At 44.5% G+C, this 24,927-nt stretch overlaps 1 long non-coding RNA gene across 4 annotated transcripts in view; it reads right to left on the bottom strand.

Moving 5' to 3' along the window:
* The window catches only part of LOC128110126 (uncharacterized), a 135,688-nt gene that overhangs the window by 18,406 nt on the left and 92,355 nt on the right, over window positions 1–24,927 (bottom strand). For all 4 annotated transcript variants that reach the window (XR_008218054.1, XR_008218052.1, XR_008218051.1 and 1 more), the window contains exon 2: window positions 21,364–21,434. This is a non-coding gene — a long non-coding RNA (uncharacterized LOC128110126). The remainder of the gene's footprint in view (window positions 1–21,363; window positions 21,435–24,927) is intronic.

Below are 24,927 nucleotides of genomic sequence, written 5' to 3'. Positions count from 1 at the left end.
TAGTCACAAGTTCAATGCCAATGAGAGACCCAAGGCAAAGACAGTGACTGAGGCGACGGCTCAGTCAAGTGCTTGCTGAACAAGTACCTGATCCCCAGCATCCTTGTGAAAAGCAGAGTACCAAGGCACATGACTATAATCCCAGCACTGGAAGGATCAGGCATAGAAACAAAAGTATCCAGAAGGATCCCGGGGACTGGCTAGCCAGATAGTCTGCCCAAATCAGTGAGCTCTGGGATCAACAAGAGATCCTGCCTCAAAAATACAAGGTGGAAAGTGATGGAGGAAAGACATCCAAGAGTGACTTCTGCCCTCCACACTCACGCACACACACATGAACACTTATGCATACAAATAACAGATATGGGTACTGTATGCAGATGAGCCCAACAGATTACAGAAATCAATTTAGACAGAAAGACTTCAAGAAAGCGTCACACATGAAAATACTTCCATTGACCAGTTTAGGGCTCATGAGCTGCAATCCAGACTGAGGAGACAAGATTTAGGAAAACACCAGGAGTGAGAAAGCAAGACATTCCAGAAAGCAAAAGTACCCTGAAGAGCCTAATGCTGGCAGAGGACTTGTAGCAGAGTACTGAAAGGCTGAGTAGCTCTGGTATACAGGGACAAGGTTCCAGATGGTTCTGTGTATTCTACTGAAAAGATTACTCTTGACCTGTCAAACATTAGTTTGTTTGATCAGCAGTAAATAAACCCATCACCTTATGAAAATCGCACTGGTCAGAGGGTGACTAGGAAAAGCAAGATTAGTCAGAAGATAATTGCAGCCATCAAGAGGAACATACAAGCCCTGACCTGCATATAGAAGGCGGGAAAGGGGGCCAATGAGATGGCTTGGCGGGTAACGGCCATTGCCACCAAGCCTAATGACCTGAGTTTTAGACCTGAGAAGCCCTCTAGCCTCCATACAGGTGCTGTAAGAAAGAGAGAGGAATGGAAGGCTAGAGATGTGCTGAGGAAATGGAGTCAGGAGTGCCAAGCAGACAATTGCCTACGGCAGTGGGAGAGGAGAAGAAAAGAATTGGCTCTGCCCCGCCTGAATCTGGCCTCTGGCTGTGTGGACATGCACACATAACATGAGGCAGCACACAGCAAGCAAATGTCCAAGTAAAATCCAAGCACAGCGAGGAGCCTTATTAACTAAATAAAGAGCTGGTGATACAATAACATTAACAGGCATCTATTTATAATCTAAACTCCAAAACTTTGGGGAATCAGGGGTCGATTACAATAAAAACCCCAAACATATAGTCAGCAAGTGTTTCAAACAAAAACTAGAACGATGAAAAGTGATCTAGCCTCAAAAGAGAAGCAATAATTAAATAAGAAATATAAAGACAATGATTGCTGCCCGAGGCCACGCAATTAGCCAGAGTTCACCAGCAGCAAAGCCAAGATGGAGACGTTCAGAGGGCCTGCCATAGGAAACGGGAAGCTCACTGTGAGGTGGGGAAGAAGGCCTGGACTTCAGAGTCTGGAAGACCAGAATTTAAATTCCTGAGGACTGGGTTGGCTAGGTACTGCCTGTGCCTCAGTTCCCTTGCGTGGAAAAAGAAGAAAATAACCTATTTACTGAAGATATGTAAAAGCATTTTAGTGTAGTGGGTAGCCATTCCAGCTTTGGTCTGGAAGTTCCAACCCCCATTGAGGCTTCGGTAACTGTCACACCTACAAGGCGGGGCCGAGGAAGGGCCCTGAAGACCCGAGATCCGGATGGGCCAGCTCTCTTAGTCCCTGGACCCTGGACGCTGGAGGTAGGCCGAGCAGAGTTCTCCAGAGAACACCGCCGGACTGCACCACACCTTTCCCAGACCCTGTGACCTATCCCTTCACTTGTGAGTTAGCCCACAAAATAAACCTCCCTTTTAACTATGTGGAGTGGCCTTAATAATTTCGCCAATATTTTAGTCTTCATATGCCTTCAAGAGACAACAATACAGCCTGTGGCCTAGTGCTACAGGCCCTGCAACCCCAACTGTTCAGGAAGCTGAGGCAGGAGCACAACAAATTCAAGGATTGCCTGGGCTACAAAGTGAGTTCAAAGACAGCCTGAGCAATTAATGAGACTCTACCTCAAAATAAAAATGCAAAAAGGCCTGGGGAAAGCCACATATAGCCACACATGTCTGTAAACCTGACTCTGGGGGAGGGGGCAGGGGTGCCAGAGATGGGCAGGTTCCCGAAGCTCACAAGGCCGCCAGTCTAGGCAATTAGTAAATGCCAGATTCAAAGACCCTGTCTCAAAAAGTAAGATGGAGAAGACAGAGGAGGACACCAGACATCAATCTCTGACCTCCAAAAGCTTGCTCACATACACATAAAATAAAAATTGTCTCAGTGCCTGGCGCTGTCAGCTAGCATGCTCAAGGCATTAGAGTGAAGCCTCGGGACTGCAAAATGGAAGGGAGGAGAGAGGGAGAGGGAGACCTCCTTACTTTCCCCCAGAAGATAATCAATTTCCTGGCACTAAATTCTCAGAGGAGCTGACACTTCCTCAGCATGGACACAGAAAACAGAATGGACAACTTGACATGCATTAGGTCTCTTAAGCAAATGACAAAATAGACCATGCCCTAGCAAGCCAGGAATGGGAGACTCCTAAAACTGGAAGATCTCCCTGGCTCATCAGGGAGGTCTGCAAGTTAATTTCCATTTGAGTGAAACCAACATTAGCAATTGTCCCTCAGACAAAAGCTGGCTCCTTCCCAGCTTCTACTCTCATGGATAACCTTAGGGTGGAGCCTAGCAGGGAAGGTATCCATCCCAGATGTCTTCCCTCAGCTTCACTTAGTTGGCACAGGCTGGGACCAGGAAGGTTAAGGAGAAGCAGGGAGACAGCATTTCCCATGGAAGCCCTTTCTGAAGCTGCTGAACATTTTCCTGTTCAAAACACCACGTCATGACTAGGAAGACAGAGACACAGTTCACATGTAGGAAACAGAGGCTAAAGATCCTTCTGAATAGTCTACAATGCATGAGAAAGAAGCATCCATCGCCAAATGCCAATGGTGCTGAGACTGACACACACTCAGGATGGCCTTTCGACTGTTAGACAGTGATGCCTGTAGACTGTTAAGGAAGTGAAAGGAATGGCTTTAAAGTAGATGCAGTGAATTCTGCTCTGTTCACATTGCTTTATGGGCACTGATAAGGGATACAATTCAGAATATTATCGAGCACATGGAAAGCATATGTATCTGTAAGCTAACCTGTGTGTTGGCTGCAGCAATAGAGGAGAATGACCTTGGATTCTGAACCACACCTGAACACAAAGCTTGGCTCAAACTCTTGACTCCCTCATGTGCTATGGAAGCAGTTTTAGTAAATACAATAAATTCTCTCATCTTTGGCTTTCCCAGCACAGTAAAATTATTGTTGTGCAGCAATAGTGAGTATTGAATGCAGTACATACAAAAATCCAACACAGTGTTCATTAAGACACTATTTCCCCCAACTGTTTGTGAATTGATGTATGTTTTTTCACAATATAAACTTATTACCTAGTGTGTTCCAGAGTGGGTGCCCATTAATAAGGAAAGAATGAGGCTACAGCAGGACCTTTGCCCCTGACCAACGACTAAGGAAGTTCAACATTCAAATCAAGGAAGCCAAACAAAGAGCTACTTCCCCAGCAGCCCATCCCAATAGAGTTTTCCAATTTAGATCATTCCTGAAGACACCACCCCAGATAAATACCAGGTCATCAAGCTGCCCAGGAGTAAATGGGAAAGGGATAAGGAGGCTAAGTCCACTTTGGGTCAGACAAGTACTGAGCTGTGTGGTGGTAGGGAATTCCATGTACCTTCTGTTCTCTGCGTGAACCTCTATTTGAGCTGCTCAATCAAAAAGTCATTCTTCTATAATCCTAGACCTAGAATTAACTGGAAGTGGGAAGTGTCTTGGGTTGTATATGCATATTGTTAATTTCATTCATACCTACAGCTGGTATGATCAAGAGAAAATGAATAAGGGATATAGCTTGGTGGGTGATCTTCTAGCACGTGTTAATCCCTGGGTATAGACCTATAATCCCAGAATTTTCAAGGTGGAGTCAGGAGGATCAGAAGTTCAAAGTAACCCTTGTCTACACAATAAGCTCTGGGCCATTCCGAAATGAATCATTGCAGTTACTACCAGAAATTAATCACAAATTTGGGGGGGGGGGGGGAGAATGACAATTACAATTCATCATACATTTCTCAACCTTGGGTCTTGGCTCCCATTACCTTACATGTCTCTGGACTTGTTATATCTCTCAGTGTGTAGCAGTCTTGAGACAAAGGCCAGAAGGACTGAAACAGGGGGGAAGGGGGCTTAGAATGAGGGTAGACTTAAGGAGGTGTGACAAAACCAACAGACAAATTATCATGTAGGAGACACTCAATGCCTGCTCCTTCTCTGTCCCTACATCCCACCGTCATCAGCTCCAGCCCTCTCAACGTCTGTAGTGATTCCAGTCCCTGCAGAAGTCTTGTACCCTCCACAGTGTAAAATTCCCACTCATCAAACCACTGGACACAAGTTCTCTGCTGTGCACAACGGTGAGATAACAATAGCCAAGAGCATCCTTGCCCATCAAGTGCTATCAACATGGATAATAAAAGATAAATACATATTAGGAGGGCGGAGAGATGGCTCAGCAGTTAAGAGCACTGACTGCTCTTCCAGAGGACCCATGCTTGGTTCCCACCACCTACATGGCAGCTTACAACCACCTGTAACCCAGATTCAGGGAATCTGATGTCCTCTTGTAGCCTCCAAGGGCAACAAACTCATATACACTAAAAACACAAGTATGTCTTGGTCTCCTAGTTCTCCCAGGGAGAGTCTTCTTGGATAATCTGGGCTCATCTCTGAGTCAAGCTCTGGATTTGGGCCAGTCTCACGCATAATTGAGAAAGAGATCCACCCTGGCATGAGCCCCCTCAGCTCCCACACCAAGAGCCTGTTTAGTTTGGCCGATATTCTCCAGTGGCTCAGCAGTTCCAAATCACCTACTGCTCATAGAAGCACTAAGTGCAGGTAATTGTTTTATATTCTGAGTCATTTCAGGGGCAGCCAATTCATGTTATCTCCCCTACCTGCCATGGGCATCCATAAGTCAGCTCTCCTACATCTGGTTCTTATTCCTGGATAATGAGTGTGCTGTGTAGTTTCTGCCAACATATAACCTCCATGATCTTCTGTGTTATTACCAGTTAAAAAGAAATAATGATGCTTCATCTGGCATTTGACTTTATTATAAAGACTAAGACTATACGTGACAACAATGTCCATAGCAAGACAATCATCCTTCTTTCCCCTCTCCCTTTACAACTATCCTAACTTGTGGATAACTAACACAGTATATAGAATCAGATTTAAAGTGGTGTATTCTAGAGAAAAATGATTCCAGGGTTATACACAATAATAAAAATCTAGACATATATTCGTTCAACAAACACATGTTGAACATTTACAATGAATTCACTTAACACAGATGAATCACAGGAAATGTCCCTCTGTTAATAAGAGGAACAGACATAAAGAATTCAAGCAAAGCTTTAGAGAGGGTGTAGGTCTTGAGTTTGACACTAAGATATGACGATATGGTCAGAGACCAGACACCCTAAAGACAGGACTCATCTGGAGCGAGGCAGATTCATCACATTGAAAGTTCTAAGGAGCCCAGTGTGACAGAGAACAGGGAGCCAAGAGAGGAGTGCCACAGAGAGGAAAGTGGTTATTCAAAAGCAGTAGGTAGATTTGGAAAGTTAGCCTAGAGCCAAGCCATAAAGGTTACTACCTATCATACTGCCGTGTGGCCTCTCCTGGGGAAGAGGTACCTGATGACACACTGACGATTTGATTCCACTCAAATGTAGCTTGGTGAACCAGTGAGGAGCACGGAAGACTCATAGCCAGCCCGCCGCCGAATCACTGAAAATCTCACCCCAGCATGGGTGACAACTCACAGAACCTGTGTCTCTGGAGCTCCCTGTGCGACTTGTAGGCCAGCGCCACCCAAGGCTCTTCTCTCCAGCAAGTACTTCCGGCTTTCAGGACCGTCAAAGGGGGCTGGAGAACCTTGTGTTTCAGAGCCTGCTGAGCATCCTCGGTTCCTTGAGCTTCCCAGGTCCTTTCTGTTTCACTGGCTCCTAGGATCTACTGACCCTCCCTCTGCATTCTAGGAGGCGATATTTCAATTAAGAGGAAATAGCTATACAACATCTACCCTCCCTCCATGTCTTCTCCAAGTCCAAGGGGCATCTCAACGTCCTGGCCTTGACAATCAAAGTGAGCAAACCACGGAAGTACTCCTGACTTTATGTATGAACCCCAGAAAGAACATTCAAAAACAGACAGAATCGAGAAGGGCATTCAGGAAGCTGATGCTCAAATCCAAAGCCCCATTTCTGTTGAATAGCATATGCTCTTGGTAAAGAGTCCCAGTGGTGCTATGAGTGGGGTAGGGGTGGGCAGGCACCCTAGTCTGCTTTCTGATGCTGCGTTAAAACACTAATCAAAAGCAACTTGACTTACGGGTCACAGTCCATCATGAATGGTAGCCAGCCAGGGCAGGAGTCAAGGGAGGAACCTGGAGCAGACACCGAAACAGAGACTATGGAGGAGGTTTGCTTACTGGCCTATTCGGCTACCTTCTTACACATCCCAGGCCCACCTGCCCAGGCATGGCACTGCCTCCAATGGGCTGAATGCCCCCATATCGATTAGCAATTAAGAAACACCCACACCTCCAAACAGAGACACCATTGCAGGCCAGTCTGACGGAGGCAATTCCTCCGGAGGCCCCTTCTTCCCAAGTAATTCCAGTTTGTGTCAAGCTAGACAGCCCTGGGAGGGGCGTAGTGATGAGCCTCCTGCCATTCTTAGATCACAAACAGTGTGGGCTCTCCGAGTGTGCTTCCCACCTCATCTGCTGCCTTTAGAGTTCTAAAGAACCATTTGGACTTTGTGTTTCACCCCACTGGCTTAGTGCTTGCATCCGCTTACATTTTGTATTCTTTGGCTGTGTCTTAGGTAACAATGCTTTTTGGTGCTTTTTATACATCTTCCAGGAGGGTTGGGGGGACATTAAGTCAGTTCTTCCTGGTGTGACCTAGCAGATGGGCCCTTTCCCCCATCAGCTAAGGGATTGAAAGACAGGAAAATAGCACAGTGCAAAGTGGAAACGTTTATCAACAAGCCTTACCGACTTCTGGAGTAAAGAAAGGGCCTCAGAGCTGGAGAGACCACCAGCTCTAAAGGGGTTTGGGTGTTATTTGGGTTTCGGGTGTCATACTTGGTGATTCTCCATTCCCTTTACTTTTCTATTGGTCTAAAGGTACCTATAATACTCCTTCTGTAGTAGGGATTGGGTCTCCGTCTCTGTGGTTACTGATGGTCTAGGTAAGAACGGGCGCCACAAGCTCCTATGTTCTTTGTGGTTAGCAGGTATGGGGAGACCCACCATACATGAGAGGAAATGGGCTGTGTTTCAGAGAAACACAAACTTACCACTGAGGACAAAGAATACAAAGAAATGGAAACGCGATGCCCGTGTGTGGCGGGGGAGCAGAAAGCCATTTAAAAACTCAAACTGGGACTATTGGGTATTGTGTTCTCCTTCTTTCCTCCTAGGAGCCCACAACCTCCTTCCCTGTTTTAGATAAAACAAGTGGGGGAGGGGAAGACACAGAACAAGACCTAGGAAGAAGGCCATCTCTGATGGAAGTCACACAGTCAGAATGAATCACCTTGATGCTTGTATTTCTGAGCCTAGACATGAGCTCATTTTTATGTAAGTTTCACCTGTGGGTTTAAAAGTCACTTCAGCTCCATAGTGTGAAAAGAGACTGTAGTCGTCAGGCATCTATCTGTTGGTCCAGTTTTTTATGGACTGGTCTCTCCAGCTATTACAGAAAACCTTCCAAAGTACTTCAATAAAGGAAGAGCACATATCCCAGTGAAGAGCCTGTGATGTCTGCCTCTTATCAGAACACTGGGAAAGAGATGGCTGGAACTTTGCAGGAGACAGTGTTGAACCATATTCAACTGGGAGCTTGATGAATCTTCCAGATGACAGCAATAATCCACCCTGCCTCTCTCTCCAGCTTCATCCCACATCCCCTGTGCACACATCCCTCTTCCAGCCTCAGGGTGCGTTGGGCTCCATTAATCTGCTGCACTTTCATTTTGATCCATTTCATTCATTGCACTATGCAAAGTGCCTTCCCCAAAGTCCCCTTCTCTGCTGGGTGAAGTCCCTCTTGTCCATCATCTGCAATAATGGAGATGGCATTAGCACATGCTTCAGAGGACTCTTGGGAGAATTATAAAAGACTATCTGTCTTATATTCTCAGATCAGCATCTGGCTGTGCACAACACTCCATACATTGTAGCTATCATCATTCCACTTCTTTCTAGATTCAGTTCAAACATCGTCACTGGTAGCAAACCATCTATTGGTCCCTTCCATCATACGTTGTATGCTGGGGGCACACTGAATATCTCTCTCACAACAACAATAATGAGGAGGCTTTGTTGACCACTTTGTGCAACTTCTGCTCTATTTCTTTATATGTAAACCTCACACTAGCAGTAAAGAAGCATCTGTTCTAAAGTTCCCATTTTGGAAATGAGCGAGCAGAGAAGTTAAGCCAGTTTTTCCAAGATGGCGGAATCAAAACTCAACCTAGAATGCACAGCTTTAAGAATCCATGTCTCCCACTCAACACACTGAGCTTCTGTAGGTTTTCAGTTCACGGTGTTGTTGCTCCTGTGGCTGCTTTCTTTTAATTTGGCTCTTTAAAGATGTATGTGTCTTTATTTTATGAATATGGGTGTTTTGCTTCTAAATATGTCTGTGCGCATTGTGCATGTAGTGCCTACTCAGGCCACAAGTGGGCGTCAGGTCCTCTAGCACTGGAGTAACAGAAGGTTGTGAGCCACCATATGGGTGCTGGAAACTGAACCTGTGCTCTTAACAGCTGAGCCATCTCTCTAGCCCTTTGATTTTGCTCTTGTGGTATATTATTGGCACATGCTTAAAATGTTTGATAAATAAATATTCCAATTCCCATCATACCAAGAAAAAAATGAAGACTAGAAAGTTCAAAGGAAAAAAAGAGTTGACCTAGGAGAACTAGGTTTACGGCTGTCACCTGGCTCTGGATCATGAAGGTTCTGCTTGACTAAAATTTAGGGCAAAAAATGGGCTTGGAATGCTCATAAACAGCATCCTAGTGTGGTCTATGGGTATGCTGACCCAGCAGAGGAGAGCAGCTGTATAAAGACGGCTTTTCCTATAAGAACTCTGTTAACAAGGAAATCAACCAGACAGTGACTCTAGGCTGGATTGTCTCACCTCTCCTGTCCAGCCATATTCATCATGCCCTGAACTCCAAATGCCCCTCCAGTGTCAATATGCCTGTGTGAGAACATGGGCTATCTCCACAGTCCTGCAGGCTATGTAGACCGTGTTAGGGCTAGAAATGTGACTCAGGACTAGTAATGTGACTCAGGAGTAGAGTCCTTGCCCAGCATGCCCACCACCCTACACATGCTAGTAGTCACATGAAAATCCCAATCTAGTGCTGTGTTCCATGACTATAGTTTGTCTCCTGGGTTATATTTAAAACAACAAAGCCCTGTTTTCAAGCCTGGCATATGACAGACCCTCAGTGTATACTGGATGGACAGATGAGTGGGTAAAAGGATGAGTATGTAAGAACAAAGGGCTAGAACTAGTCCGTGAACCTCCCTCTTTGTGTGTCTACCCTACACAGCACAACAGCCCACCATCCATGATCTCACCCATCTTGGGACACAGCACCCTCCAGTGAGCATGTATCGCTCTGACAGGATTGTATGTAGGCAGTGAAGGAAACGTGAGTACTCCTCACTCACTCTGTCTACAGCAGGTAGATAGCATAGAGCCTGCTGTCATAAAGACAGATACTGAATCAAAGTTAAATAAAATCATTCAAATTTTATTCACTGTTTCAAGCTTTGTGTTTGTATAAAACCTACATTTTCAAGTGCTACCCTGATGCCTTGAACTTCATAGATTCCCCCCTAAGGGTTTTGCCCTCTGACAAGTATTAAATCATTCAAATAGACCAATCGCTTTCTCATAAAGGATCCACAAGTATGAAGTCTGCCTGTCACAGCCCTGCTGCCTCTCTGCTATGAGTGCTGTGGCCCTAGATGGCATACCGTGTCTGCCTCCTCTAGATTGACTACATATAACTGACTTCTCTGCTGCTGTTAATGGTCTTATCTACCCGGAGTCAAGTCTCTCATGCTATTTATAGAAGGGGAATCTCTTCTTTATTGCTGGACTCAAATGTATGTCATTAGAACAAGTTCTGAGGGCTGACTAGAGGGCTCAGTGAGCAAAGACACTTGCCACCAAGTCTGAAAACCTGACTTCAATCCCCAGACCCCCATGGTGGGTGGAGACAACAGACTCCAGCACATCATCCTTAGCTCAAACACACATACACACATACACACACACACACACACACACACACACACACACAAGCGTGCACACACACTAGATAGGTGATGATAGATAGATAGATAGATAGATAGATAGATAGATAGATAGATAGATAGATGATAGGTGAGTAGATGGATGTATGGATGATTGAGTGGGTGGATGGAGAGCAAGAGTTGTTTATTTAATATTAAGCAAAATAAACCAGCCCCCCACCCCATTGAAAGTTGGGCTCCTATATTCCAACCAAATGCCAAATTTGCCAGCTTCCTCTCCTGAGGTGAACAGAGAATTCCTAAGATGGACGCTATCATTGGGGAGGGGAGGTAAAGGGAGAGAGCTGTGGGGAGGAGGCAGGGTGTGGGGAAAGGAGAAGACAGCTCCAGCCAAGCACTGTGGTGGCCTCTGAGGAGTTCTGGGCTCCGGGAGACCATGTTCTAAGAGGGAAAGAAAGCATACCAAGATGAATGTGAGCTCATGTTCAGCACTGTCAAGATGAAAAATGGTAATTCCAATGGTAATGTAGTAGAACAGGAAGTAGGAAGTTACAGGCTTTGAGCCACATTCAGCCCTGACTTGGTATGACTACAAACATTTTCAATGACTTTTTAAAAATCAAAAGGTGACTAACATTTCATAGCACATAAATTATGCAAATTTCAAATCACAGTACTCTTAAATAAAGTTTTATTGGAGCAGAGCCACATACATTCACTTTCAAACCATGATGACCCCACACACACAAATGAACAGCACTAATTGGACTCAATGAGTTATTAAAATTGAAAACACAAAGTTGTGAGGGAAGTGGGGGGGGTCTGGGTAGGAGTGGCTATGCTAGACATAAATCGCGTATGTGTATGAAATTCTCAAAAAAATAAACTAAGGACACATCTAAACAAGGAAAGGTTCCCCAGGGTTGGGAGCTGGATGATGATAAGGAGGAAGCCATTGCAGGCCTGGAAGAGACATTCATTCCCACAGAAGGTGGATGAACAGCAAGATGCTGCAGGGTGCCAGGGCAGTGAACTCAGAACACGAACACGGATCACTTTCCAGGCCAACGCTCTCCCAGGCCTCCCGCTGGCACTGAAGACGAGACAGAACGCAGAAACACGCTGATATGTGGAGCTTAAGCTCCAGGCCGCTGGGTTTCTCTCTGTCCTGCCTTAGTGGCTCTGTCTGGTTTTCCTTCTGTCTCAGTTTTAAAAATCCCTGCCGTCTGGGAGGTTGAAGGAATGGCTCGGTCAGGCAGGTGCGTAGACCATCTGAATTTGATCACAGCACCCACGTAAAAAGGTGGGTGTGGAGGTGTGTGCACATGCAACCCCAGCGCTGCGCGGGCAGGGACGGGAGGATCCCTGGGGCTCCCCAGCCAGCCGTCCTCCTTAGTCCGTCCCAGACCCTCTCACAAACAGCACCCGAGACACGGCACCTGAGGCTGTCCTCTGGCTTCCATGTGCATGCACTCATATGTGTACCTGCACACACACAGGAACACACACACAGAAAAATTAGGGGGAAGGAGGGGTGGAAAAGGTATAAATATGGTATGAAATTCTCAAAAATATCAAAATTTTTAAATCTTGAATTTAAAAATTAAAAAAATCAATGCCTTTCAGCACTTACTTTCCGCCACCTAAGTATAAATGTAATTGCATCTTTTCCTTTTTGCATACAGCAGCTAACCCAGAGCCTAGTACCTAAGAGATAAAAATGAACATTGCATAAAACCATCCACCCTTTCAGCATACATTTCTGTCTGTGCTCCGTGCCAATCCAGGGTGTTCTGAGACCTGTATTTTCCAAGTGTTGCTTTCTGGTGTAAGCAAACTTTTAAATGAACAAGCTTCGCTTCTCTCTTAGACATAGGGACGTGAAGAGCCAGATCATAAATACATTAGCTACGGTGGGCTGTAGAATCTGTCATGCTGTCCAACTCTGCCACTTCTCCTAGGAAAGTGGTCCTAGACAATGGGACACACGAGAGTAATGCTATCCTAAGATAGGACCGTAATTATGAATACAGAAATATGAATTCTATGGGATTTATTTTCTCATATTATGAAATGTTAAGTCTTCTTTTAATTTATTTGTATTCCATAATTAAATTGTAAAACTCAAGCCAGTGAGATGACTCAGTGGATAAAGGAGTACAGTGGCAGGCCAGATGACCTGAGGTGGATCCTTGGGACACACGTGGCAGAAGGAGAGAACTGACTCCAAGTTGTCCTGATAGCCACACACGAGCTGTATCATGTGTGCATGCCCCCCCACATACACACAAAAATAAATAAAAATATGTCATCAATAAGACAAAATAAAAGGAAAAGTGTAAAATTCATTCTCTGCCTGTAGGCTCAAAAGAACAAACAAACACACCTGAAGACAAGCTGTATTTAGTCCGTAGACAAAGCGCAGTTCAAAAGGGAGGTAGACAGTTCAGGGCTGTGACTGTAGCCCAGCTGATAGAGCGCTTGCTTGTTGTGGATGGAGCCCTGGCTTCCATTCCCAGCACTGCATGAAGCAGATGTGGCAGTACGTATCTACAATCCCAACTCTCTATCCTCAAGGCCAGCCTGGGCGACGTCAGACCCTGTCTCCAGAAAGCAAGGAGAGGGGCTGGAGAGATGGTTCAGTGGTTAAGGGAAGTTGTTGCTTTTACTGAGGGCCAGGGTTCAATTCCCAGCACTCACTTGTTGGTTCACAATAAACTAATTTCAGTCCCAGAAGATCCAATGCCCTCTCCTGACCTCCTAGAGCACTGAGCATAAACATCACCCATGCATGATGCAGACAAAGCATTCATACATATACACTAAAATATATATATATGTATGTATATATATATATATATATATATATATATCTTTAAAAGAAAGAAAAAAAGGAGAGATGGGGGAGGGAGGGAGGAAGAGAGGGAGGAGTAATGCATAGCAAATGAAAATAAACATGTTCATGTCCCATCAATCATTTGCTGCATACCTGATATGTACACAGCCATGATGCCCACAGTTGCTGAGTTGTGCTGATATCAGATAAATTTACTGAGTAAAAATTACTGAGTAGATTCCCATGTCAAGTCAGATAAGTATATGCGTGAAATGCTCACCCCTGAAAATGATCGGCTTTACAATGCAGAGCATATTTCAAAGGCAAAGGAACACAGCCACTGCCTCTGCTCCGTGCAGTATTTTTAAACATCCAAAACTGTTATTTCAAAACAAAATGCCTCAAACAAAGCAAAGTGCACATTCTTCACTTGGGGTTACGTACCCATGATGCCAATGTTGAACTATCCAAAGCTGCCTGTGAGTAATCTGAAGACAAAAAAGTATTTGAAAAATTTCTGTGCTGCTGGGGGAAAAAAAAATAGGTTTTTTCACCTTTGGATAACTCTGAAACAGGTAAGTGGACTTACATTTACCTTCCAAAATAAATCCATTTGAGATTGAGCCTGAGGAAGAGAAGAGCCATGGAGATCCTGCACAGGTTCCATTAATGGCTCATGAGGCCAGGGATTTGGGGTGCGGGGACTGGGAATCATCGGCTGAAACACATTCTCAGTCACACATGGTCCCAGTTTTTTTTTTTTTTTTTTAAAAAAAAAAAAAAAGCAGCTACGGAGCAGGATATGGAGTATCACCGCACTGAGTGAAGTCTTTCCTAATGCAGCGTCCCCAACAACCTGGACGAGGAAGTCAGTGAGTGCAGGGCTCCCACCCAGGGGGAAGTCAGGTGGAAGGCCCACGTTGGGGCTGGGTGTCAGAGATCAAGCAGAGGGAGGAAGAAGCAGCCAGCACGGAAGGTCAAGGGTGACCAGGGCTCTGATGTAAGAAAGAAGGCAGGAAGGATTTGTAGGTATGCAAATAGAAACAATATATACCTGTGCTGTGGAATTAGAACTGGGGCATCCATGTGACCTCCTGGCTGTCAGCATATATACGGATAGAGATTTAAGTGTAGATACGCTTTGCTGTAGCTTGAATTCATGCTGAAATGTAATCCCAATGTGGAAGGGACAGAATGAGACCACATCTGGGGATGATCGCCCCAGTTATCGGCCCCCAGATCACAAACTTTAGCCACAGGCACTGAACGGGATAGAGCATGAAGCAAATAACAGGGAATCCTGGCCCTTGCCTGCCTTTCTCCCTATCCTCTTTGTATTCAGTCTGGCCCCTTGCCCATGGGAAGAACCACCTACATTCCTGGTGGGCCTGCCTTCCTCAGTTAACCATCTCTGGACACACCCTCACAGACATTCCCAGAAGGGTGCTTCCTAGGGAATCCTAAATCCAGTCAAACTAGCAATGAAGACTGTCATCCATTTTGTTTATCAGATTTCATTCTCCCACACAAATCCTCTACCTAAGACTGGGGAACATCAAGAAGAAGGGGGTGGAAAGACTCTAAGAGCTGAAGGAGCAGAAAATCTGCCTGGAGAGTGGGTCTCCCAGAAATGACAAAGAAATCTGACTCGTGTTATCACCACATTGGCTGCCTAAACAAGACCTGACCGAGTATAACACCAATAGGCACTCTAACACAGAGTGGGGATTCTCCTGGGGCCCCACCCCTAGATAAAGAACTACAGGCAATGAGGAACACTAGGAACAGGAGAAGCTGTCTTCCCCAGGGATGAGCCCCCTAATTGGTTATCAGAAACCAATTGGCCAGCCCTGAAATCATGCAAATACAAGTCACACTAAATGGACTGAGCAAGTAGCATGCATATATTTATGCCTGAGGGTGGGGGGCATGCACACATGTGTATGTGTTTGTACCTGTGTATGCCACAGAGTACATGTGGAAGTTGGAGAAAATAATTGCAGGGCCACCATGAGGGTCCAGGAATAGAACTCAGGTCATCAGGCTTGGCAATAATACCTTTAGCCACTGAGTCATCTCTCCAGCCCTATTTTAGCCAGTAATAGTGGGTAGAAGTGACATCAATCATTTTGCCTCTAGAAAAGTCTGATTTGGGCAAATGGACCTCAATTTATTTTTCAAAAGAAGCCAGTTTGATGCTGAAACTTGGAAAGAGGGACCCCAGAAATCCCTCCTGGATTCCATTTAACATTTAAAAGTTGGGTATGTGATTCACTACTTCTCTTTGTGTTTTGGTTTTTGTGTTGTGTTATGTTGTGTTGTGTTGATTTGTTTTGCTTAGGGGGTGACAGTTCTACCCTGTCTTGGTTAAGCTATGGGCTTAAATGGATCCTACGTGGCCTTGGCCTGTTAACTGCTGTGAGACAAACCCCCTGATCTACCCTGTCTGCTTTGGACACATGACATGACAGAAAAATACATTCTTGCAGAGTTAATCCATTGTCCTGATGGTTTTGATTAACATGGCATCATGCAGCTTATTCTGGATAGTTTGTCAGCTGATGGACTGATCTTATTTCCATGTTTGTCTCCTCAATACCAAAACTTCATCAAGAATAGAAGGATAACAATTTCTTACTCTCCAAAAAGCTGTTTTTCCTGCTGCCTTGCCCAGCAAATAAATGCCAACATCACCCTCTCAGCTCCTTTCCTTCTTCATTTTTTCATGCTGGGAATCAGCGCGCGCGCGCACACACACACACACACACACACACACACACCCCTCTTAATCCTTGTGGTCACACATACTGTATCCTTCTAGGTCTTTCACCATCCATGATCTGACCTTACCCATCACACCTTCTTAGTGTATCTGGAATTTCCCATTTATCGCCAGCTTGCCACATCCCCTAAATCCAGAACAGCAGCATCTCCTTCACACAACCTCTTTCACATCTCTCTGGTTCCTGACTGCCTCATGCCACACAGCTATCAGAATGGTATTTCTAAAGTGCAAATCTGAGTGTGTCACTAAATGGCTTTGAGCACATCAGAGGCTCTTCGTTACCTTCGAATTAAAATCTAGCCCAGTCACTTCCCACAAGGCACATTCTGAGCTGGTCAGGAGAAGCTCTGTAAAGGTCAAAGTGTTTGTCTACTCTCTTCACAGCTGTGTCTCTGGCCCTGGCAGAGTCTAGATCATCATGGGCACCCAACACACAGTGGCCTAACCTACAATTAAGATAAGGCTTAACCACTTATTTCCAGCCTTGAGCATCCTGCTCTCCTGCTCATGCTCATCCTTGTCGTCCCATGATTCTGTTTCACTCATCCCTCCCAAGGGTCCTCACAACCCATCTACCTGAAATGCACTACACTGGCTTTGCCCATAGCTAGCTTAGCCTTTAGATCTCAACTCAAATGTTACCTCCTCCTCTCCTCCTCACAGGAGGAGCTCTTCTCTGTCTATCAGATTTAAAGGAACCCCACCTAACTCTTTATCATATCCATTTTGGCTTTCCTCACTTCGGATTCGCTGTCATTCCAGCTCTCTTTTCTGATTGGCCAGAACTTCTCAGTTACTTAGGTCCAGCCTTGGGGTTTGGTCTTTCCTGGCTTTTATTCAGCTGTTCCTAGGAGCTGAAAGGAACAAAGGAAGACCTGTCCTCATCTTTGTAGTAAGATCTGTGCTGGGGCAGATTCCCTGAAAAGGAGCTGTGAACACCAGGCACCATGGTTTACATGTTCAATACTTAGCACTTAGCACTGATGTGTCTGTTTAATATTTTGACAACTGCATAGTGTTAATTGGTTCCCCTCATCATCATCATCATCATCATCATCACATGTGTTTGAGTGGATGCCACTACAATCATCACTCTAACAAGCCTTCTGCAGGCTTCCTCAGATTGCTAAGGACCCATGTTATAAACAAGGGAGAAGTCCTGCACTGAGCCCACATCTCCTGGGGACATGGATTGGGTCTCAATACTGAGTCCTTAGCTTCCAGCACAATGCTCTGAAAGGTCTGAAATATTTATGGAGCTCATGAGGATTTACATCCCTGGCCTCTGACATGTGCTTGGCCTGTGAGGAAGTACTCTATGGAAGCTTCTAAAGAAATAACTACTGCAGTCCCAACTTGCTGGCCCATAGCCTGGTTCTTCAATCTCATCCGAGTTGACTTCACATTCCAACAGACTGATGCAAGGAATCGTTTATCAAGTAGGTTGGTACACTATCAACAACCAATTTTTATAACAATGCAAACTCCACAGTCACTCATAAATTACTTCAAGATAAACACAAAGTCTTGAAGTGAAGTGCTGCCAGATTAATGAACAGTTCCAGAACCCTACAAGTGACTTCTAACACGGGGGTCGTCCTGCAGGGCTGTGGATGGGCCATCCATGTTGCAGGCTCTGCATGGCACATATTCACCAGCCAGCTATGGAGAGACAGTGAGGCAATCTGAGGACTTGGGAAGCTGACCCTGTGGGTCACGTTCAGAGGCTCATATGGAAATGCCATCTGCTGACTTGCTTCCCATAGCCCCACACCCTAAGCAGCTGAGCTAATCATCTGGGCCACTCACATGAATACAAGGCTTCCCAGATACAGAAGAAGGGCAAAGTTCAGAAGAGGTAGATGGGAAGCCATAGTGACCCAGAACTAAACAGAGAGAGAAATCTCGAATAACATTCTTGAGGCTTCACTTCCTGCTCTTGATAATGGCAAGGAGCTTCAAAGTTACCCCTCCTGCCTTGCTCCACCCAAGCAGTCGTGACCCTAAGTCCCTGACAGCAAAGAGCAACGAAGGCCATGTCCTCATGTATCTTACCAGATTGCTGGCGGCGATATCAAGAACTAATCCAGATTTTTTTCTTTTGCTACAATATATTTTGAGTTTTCTTTTGCCAACTCTGTATGAGCTTTGCTTTTGATCCACCCAGAATATAGGAAGGCCACAATTCACGCCCTCCTCTCCTTCCCCAAGAACACTCTTCCTGACTAGCCCCAGGGACTGTCCAGGCTCTCATGTGCTCCAGCGGAGGGGCACATATGAAAGGACTAAGCAAGCGTACACAGCAGTACAGGGCATTGTCCATCTGCTGTTTAATGTACCTGATAGAGATGGATATTCAACAACAATTGTGAGCACCTATCTTTTGTCTAAAATCAGTTGTCCACATGCGCATGGATAGGTCTTTGTGTTCTCTCACGTTTAAGTTTTTTGCCCATGGTATCCCATTGTGCTCGTTACTACTGGTTTGCAGTGTTTGGAATCATGTGGTGCCTGTCTTCCAAGTCGGTCTTTTTTTCAAAGTTATTTCATCTTCTTGTTCTTTCACATCACCACTTGCATTTGAGAATTAATTTAGCACTTCCTATAAAATAGTCTTCTGGGACTTTGATGGACATTGTGTCAGTCACACTGAGCACTTTATCTTACCTTCAGAATGAGCCCTTGAACACTAAAGAAAATGACCGAGCAATGCCCACTACTGAGTGCTCATCATGTGTGTGTTGGATAGACAGCGAAGTGAAGAAGTGAGATCCAAGGAAAACATCTATTGTGCAACTCTTATTTGGAGCTAATTTATAAGGCTATCTACTGTCACTTTTGACATGCATAAAAAATAGCCAATGAGATACTGTGAGTTTAGGTATTTAAGCCAAGAAGCATAATAAATTTTGAGGCTAACAGAGGTGAAAAGGAGCTCCAGGAACCACACCACCAGTGAGATGTCATCACATAAAGTGACAAGGGAGCATGAAGTAGGATGACCACACTTTGCAGTCTGGCCCAGAACTATGCAGTTTTCCCACATATTCTTCTGGCATACCCAACATGCCCCCAAGTTCATATGTTCAAAGTTCAGAAAACTCAGTATTCCATTCTCTGAGAAGTGCTCTGTGTGACTGACACAATGTCCATCAAAGTCCCAGAAGACTATTTTATAGAAAGTGCTAAATTAATTCTCAAACACATGTGGTGATGCAAAAGAACAAGAAGATGAAATAACTTTGAAAAAAAAGACCAACCTGGAAGACAGGCACCACGTGATTCCAAACACTGCAAACCAGTAGTAACGAGTACAATGGGATACCATGGGCAAAAAACGGAAACGTGAGAGAACACAAAGACCCATCCATGCGCATATGGACAACTGATTTAAGACAAAAGTGTCAAGTCTGGGGTAGCCAAGATGGTGGATCAAAGTTTAGCCTCTCAGTGACTTGGAGTCAAACCAAACCAGAAAACAGGTTCTCACAGAGGCGTGTGACCGAGGGACACACTGGCCGACAGCACCTCAGAGGGACCAACAGTGCCTGGTCATTGATCTAAGGTGGAGGACGCAGCACGTGGTCCCTGAGCCCACAGCAGTGCAGCAGAGGAAGGAGTAACAGGGAGCACGGGAGAGGGGGGCTGGGGGAGCAACTGATGCAGAAACATGGGGAACAGAAAGACAGTGTGGACTCCGCAGATCCAGAAGATGCAGCTGGCTCCTGAGAGGCGCCACGCTGTGGCTGGGACCCATTGCAAGAGGGATGAAACCAAGCGCGCTGCTATAGGAAACAAAGCTCAACATTACTTTTTCCTTTGGAATACACAGCAAGTATCGTCATGCTGCTCTGGCCAGTGTCGACATCTGGACCCAGTGTCCATCCAGCAAAATGCTACTGAAACGAAACTCACTGAAGAACACATGGAATGGGGTTGGGGACTGAGGCAGGAGACCCAGAAGAGAGTAGAATTTGATTTCCTTTCAAGCAAGCAGAGCTAAGCTGACACCATGGGTAGCTAGCAGGGACTGGACCTCAGGAAAGCGCGGCCGTGGGAATGCAAAGTCGGGGACCTGATGAGAATCCCTCATCAGGCACAGACTGTTAGCGGGCTTTCCATGTGGGCATCGTCATGGGGTGCCTGAGATCCCGAAGTGCCATTTTGGTGCAAGACCAACCTCAGGGTGGGAGGATAATGGAGGGAGAAGGGGTTTCCTCAAGCTAGTCGTTTCTGAGTAAATTCTGGTCCAGGGAACTTTGGTTCCAGGCTACTTTGTCCTGGTGAGCAGGGAAACCTCTAGAGCAATAACAAATAAACTCAGTAGGATATAAATATATATATATAGTAATTAGAGAAGAAGAGGTCATGAATTTGAGAGAGAGTAGGGGAAACGAGATATTTGAGGGGAAGAGTGGTAGGTGGGAAGAATGTAGATATAAAACTCATGTATGAAATTCTCAAAAAAATAAAAAAAATTCAATTTAAAAAAGTATATAAAGAGGGTAACCACGGTCTAAGAACATTGTATATGTGTAGGATAATGTCATAATGAAACCCATTACTTTATACAGATATTTGAGAAGTCTATTTTTAAAAGGATATAACTGTACTTATATTTCACAGCTCTAGAGGTGGTGGGACCTGGGAGAATGGAGGCAATAAATGAGGTGGACTAGAGTCTCGTGCAGTAGCCAGCTTTACTCAGAGCATCAGGCAACTTGATCCCTACGGTTAAAGAAAATCCCATGAGGAAAGTTCTCCTGAGTTCAAGCTGTGTACAATCATCAGGACAAACTGCATGTGACAAAAATATGTTTGCCCATAGAGGCATACAAAGGGTAGTTTAGACAGTTAATTGAATAACACCAGCAAGCAATAATGAGTGATCTGAAGGAAACTCACTCCTATCTGCCACACCTGGGAGGTAGCACGCCTTGGACACATATTTGAAGAAACTGAGGGCCCAAGACTCTTATTTTCTTGGAGTGTTCTCACAAGTACTTAGAATTCTCCTCACACAGCTCCATCCCTGGACTGTGCTCCCACATGAACAAATGCATCAAATGTTGGTTCCATCAGTTTCATAAGACAAAAACTCCTGGGTCACACAGACACCAATAAAATAATAGTGAGTGGTTTCAGTTGGTCACTCACCAATAGATGAGTCATCAGACTAAAAGCAATTAACAAAGGAACTTCACAATCACCTTACACTAACACAACAAATGGACTTACACGTCTACGGAATATGCTGTCCAACGCCTTGCTGCAGCATACAGCTTCTCTTCCTCAGCTCAGAGAGAATTCTGCAAAACAGAACACATTTTAGGCCATAAAGCAAATCTCAGAAAAAAAAAAAAAAACTGGGACTGGAGAGATGGGTTCCCTGAAAGAGCAACAAAGACCCAGGATTGGTTCCCAGCACCCACCTCGCCCAGCTCACAACCATCTGTAACTCCCTTTTCTGGCCCTCTTTGGTACCACGCATGCACACACATGCGAGCAAAACATCCATACACATAAAATAAAAATAAATTTTCATCTTTTTAAAATTGAAGTAATATCTTGCATCTTATGAAATTACAATGGAATGAAACTAGAAATCAATGCCAAGAGGAACTCTCCAAACAATAAGACCACAAGGACATTGGACAATCTCTTTTCAAATGATAAGTGAGTCACTGAAGAAAGGAGAGAGGGAATATTCATTTAACCAAATGAAAATGAAAACAACATATCAGAGTCTGTGGGATGTAACAAAGAGAGTTTTAAGGAAAATATATAACTATGATTTCCTATATTTAAAAAAAAATAGGGTTTATGAGAAGGCTCACTGGGTAAGAGCACTTGCTTGCTGCTAAGCCTGATTCCCTGAGTTCAATCCCCAGGACCCATATGTGGAAAGAGAACAGGCTCTTGGAAATTGCTTTCTAACAAGCATCATGGATCACATATTCATGCACACACACACACACACACACACACACACACACACGCACACACACACGAAATAAATAATTCTAAGAAAATAATAATCACAGAGATCTTAAATAAGAAACATAATGATGCACCCTAAGGTTTTAGAAAAGCAAGACAAATCCAAAGGAAATAAAAACGTAGGAGCTGAGAGTCTAAGAGAACAATACGAAGTGCCAGGCAAACAGCTGGTTTCCTGAAGACAAAGACGGCTGGCCTGGGTGGTGCACACCCGAACTTGAGAGGCAGGTGGGCTGATCTCTGTGAGCTCGAGGCTAACCTGGTCTAAAGAGTGAGTTCCAGGCCAGGGAAGGATACATAGTGAGACACTGTCTACAAAAAAAAAGAAAAAAGAAACAAGATCGACACAGATTTAGCCAAACCAACCAAAAGAAAGTGAAATATGATCTAAATCAAGAGAATCAGAGGAAATTACAGCAGTTACCACTGAAGAGGGTGCAGAGGCTATTTTGACATCTTACCCTCCAAAAATAAAACCTAGAAAAAGTTTTGATAGATTTTTAGACATAAATGACTTAATAAAATTAAACTAAAAAGATACCCCCCAAAAAACCAAATAGATCAATAACGAGTTATGAGGTTGATGCAGTAACATAAAATGTTTTTCCAATAAAGAAAAACACAGGACTGGAGGGATTGACCAATAGATTTTACTTGAATGTTAAAGAACAGCTAACACCAATGTTCCTGAACCCATTCCATAAAATAGAAAGAGAGAAATGCTTCCAAACTCATCCTTCCTTGTAAACCAGTATTGCCCTAATCCCAAAGCCAGGTACAGACACAACCAGAAAGGAAAACTATAGATCCAGTCCTCTGATGAACATAGATACAAAAGTTCTCAACAAAATATTTGCAAGCTGAACTCAACGATACATTTAAAAGATCGTAATCAAATTGGCATTGTTCCTGGAACACAGGAATGAGTTAGCCTGTATAGCTCAATAAATGTAATACATTGTATAAACAGAATCACATGGTCATCTCAACTGATGCAGAAAGAGCACTGACAAAATTAAATATCCCGTCATTTAAAAGGCCCTGAGGAAATTAGCCAACGTGCTTCAATGCAATAAAGTCTGTATAAGGCAAACCCACTGTTAACATCATGCTAAAAGGGGGAAAAACTGAAAGCATTTCCTCTAAAATCAAGAACAAGATAAGGATGTACACTCTTGGGGCTCTTATTTAATATAAAACTCCAATATAATATTTCACCCATATTACTTACTCAAGAGAAAGAAAGCAACCAAAGGGATAAAAATGGGGAAATAATTCAAATTCTCCCCATTGGCTGACAATATGATCCTATCCCCAATAGACAGCAACTCTACCAGAACGCTCGTAGGTCTGATAGACACTTTCAGCCAAGTATGTGGGATGCGAAATAAACATGTAAGAATCGGCAGTTCTCTGAGACTCAGCAACAACGCTGCTAAGAAAGCTGGAAACCGACACAGAAGACACCAGACGATGGAGACACTGCCCATGCTGCTGGATTGGTAGAACTGAGACTGTGAAAGTACTTGTCTTATCTAAAGCAATCTACACATTAATAAAATTCCCAACAATATCCCACTGATATTCTGAAGAGACATACAAAAACTATGTACAGTTCACATGGAAGTATCAAGAATCTTGACTAGCCAAAGCAATCCTGAGCACATGCTGGGGGTATTACAAGTAGCTGATTCAAATTATACTAGAGTCATAGTAACCAAGACAGCATGCTACTGGCACAAAAATATACATGTAGACATAAACCCACACAGCTAAATACGTGTTTTCAACAAATGGTACTGGGACAGCAGGGCGTTTGTTTGCAAAGAAAGGTATGAGAGAGGGAGGGGAGGAGAGAAAAAGCAATAATACATCACATTCCTGCTCCCTTGGTCCAAGTCACAGTAAAGAATAGAAGCAACTGCTGGGCAGTGGTGGCGCACGCCTTTAATCCCAGCACTCAGGAGGCAGAGGCAGGCGGATCTTTGTGAGTTCAAGGCCAGCCTGGTCTACAGAGCAAGATCCAGGAAAGGTGCAAGATCCAGGAAAGGTGCAAAGCTACACAGAGAAATCCTGTCTCGAAAAAAAAAAGTGTGGAAGCAACCACCCCTCCTGTGTGACATGTTCTCTCTCTCTCTCTCTCTCTCTCTCTCTCTCTCTCTCTCTCTCTCTCTCTCTCTCTCTCTCTCTCTCACACACACACACACACACACACACACACACACACACACACTATATTTTGGTAACCTCTTTCAATTTGGGACTCTCCCATACATAGAGACCCTAAGAACCACATTCAAATGCAATTGGTTAACTTTTAATGGGTCCCGAGAGACACTGTCAGAGGAGTAAGGAGACAAGACAGGGAATGGCAGGAAACAGTCAAGAATGGATTTGTTGCTGAGCAAGTAACCACTCTGGGCAATTAGAGTTTAACCTGACTCATCTCTGGGAACCAGAATAGAAAATGCTCACCCATATCACATCAGCTGAGCAGTGAGACCCATATCACATCAGCTGAGCAGTGAGACCCATATCACATCAGCTGAGCAGTGAGGGAACAAGGGACTCACACACCAGCTCCTGACACTCCTCATTTGAGCCAATGCCTCCTCTAACAAGCTTAGTCTAGGTGGGGAGACAGTAGATTGTCTTATTAAACTTTGAATCCCTCCCTGACACGGGGTTAAGTTCCTTGCCAGCAGGATCCATCTCTGCAGGATCTAAAGCAATTTCTGACTTCTCAATATAGATTTGAGGCCAGGAAAGCAAGCAGATCTTGCCCTGTTGAAGCTGAGTGGT

The sequence above is a fragment of the Peromyscus californicus genome, unplaced genomic scaffold (assembly GCF_007827085.1).
Source record: "Peromyscus californicus insignis strain IS unplaced genomic scaffold, ASM782708v3 Scaffold_14__1_contigs__length_90479793_seg_2, whole genome shotgun sequence".
Classification (NCBI taxonomy): Eukaryota; Metazoa; Chordata; class Mammalia; order Rodentia; family Cricetidae; genus Peromyscus; species Peromyscus californicus.
Note: the sequence above shows the minus strand (reverse complement) of the source record. Positions and strands in the feature narration are given on the sequence as shown.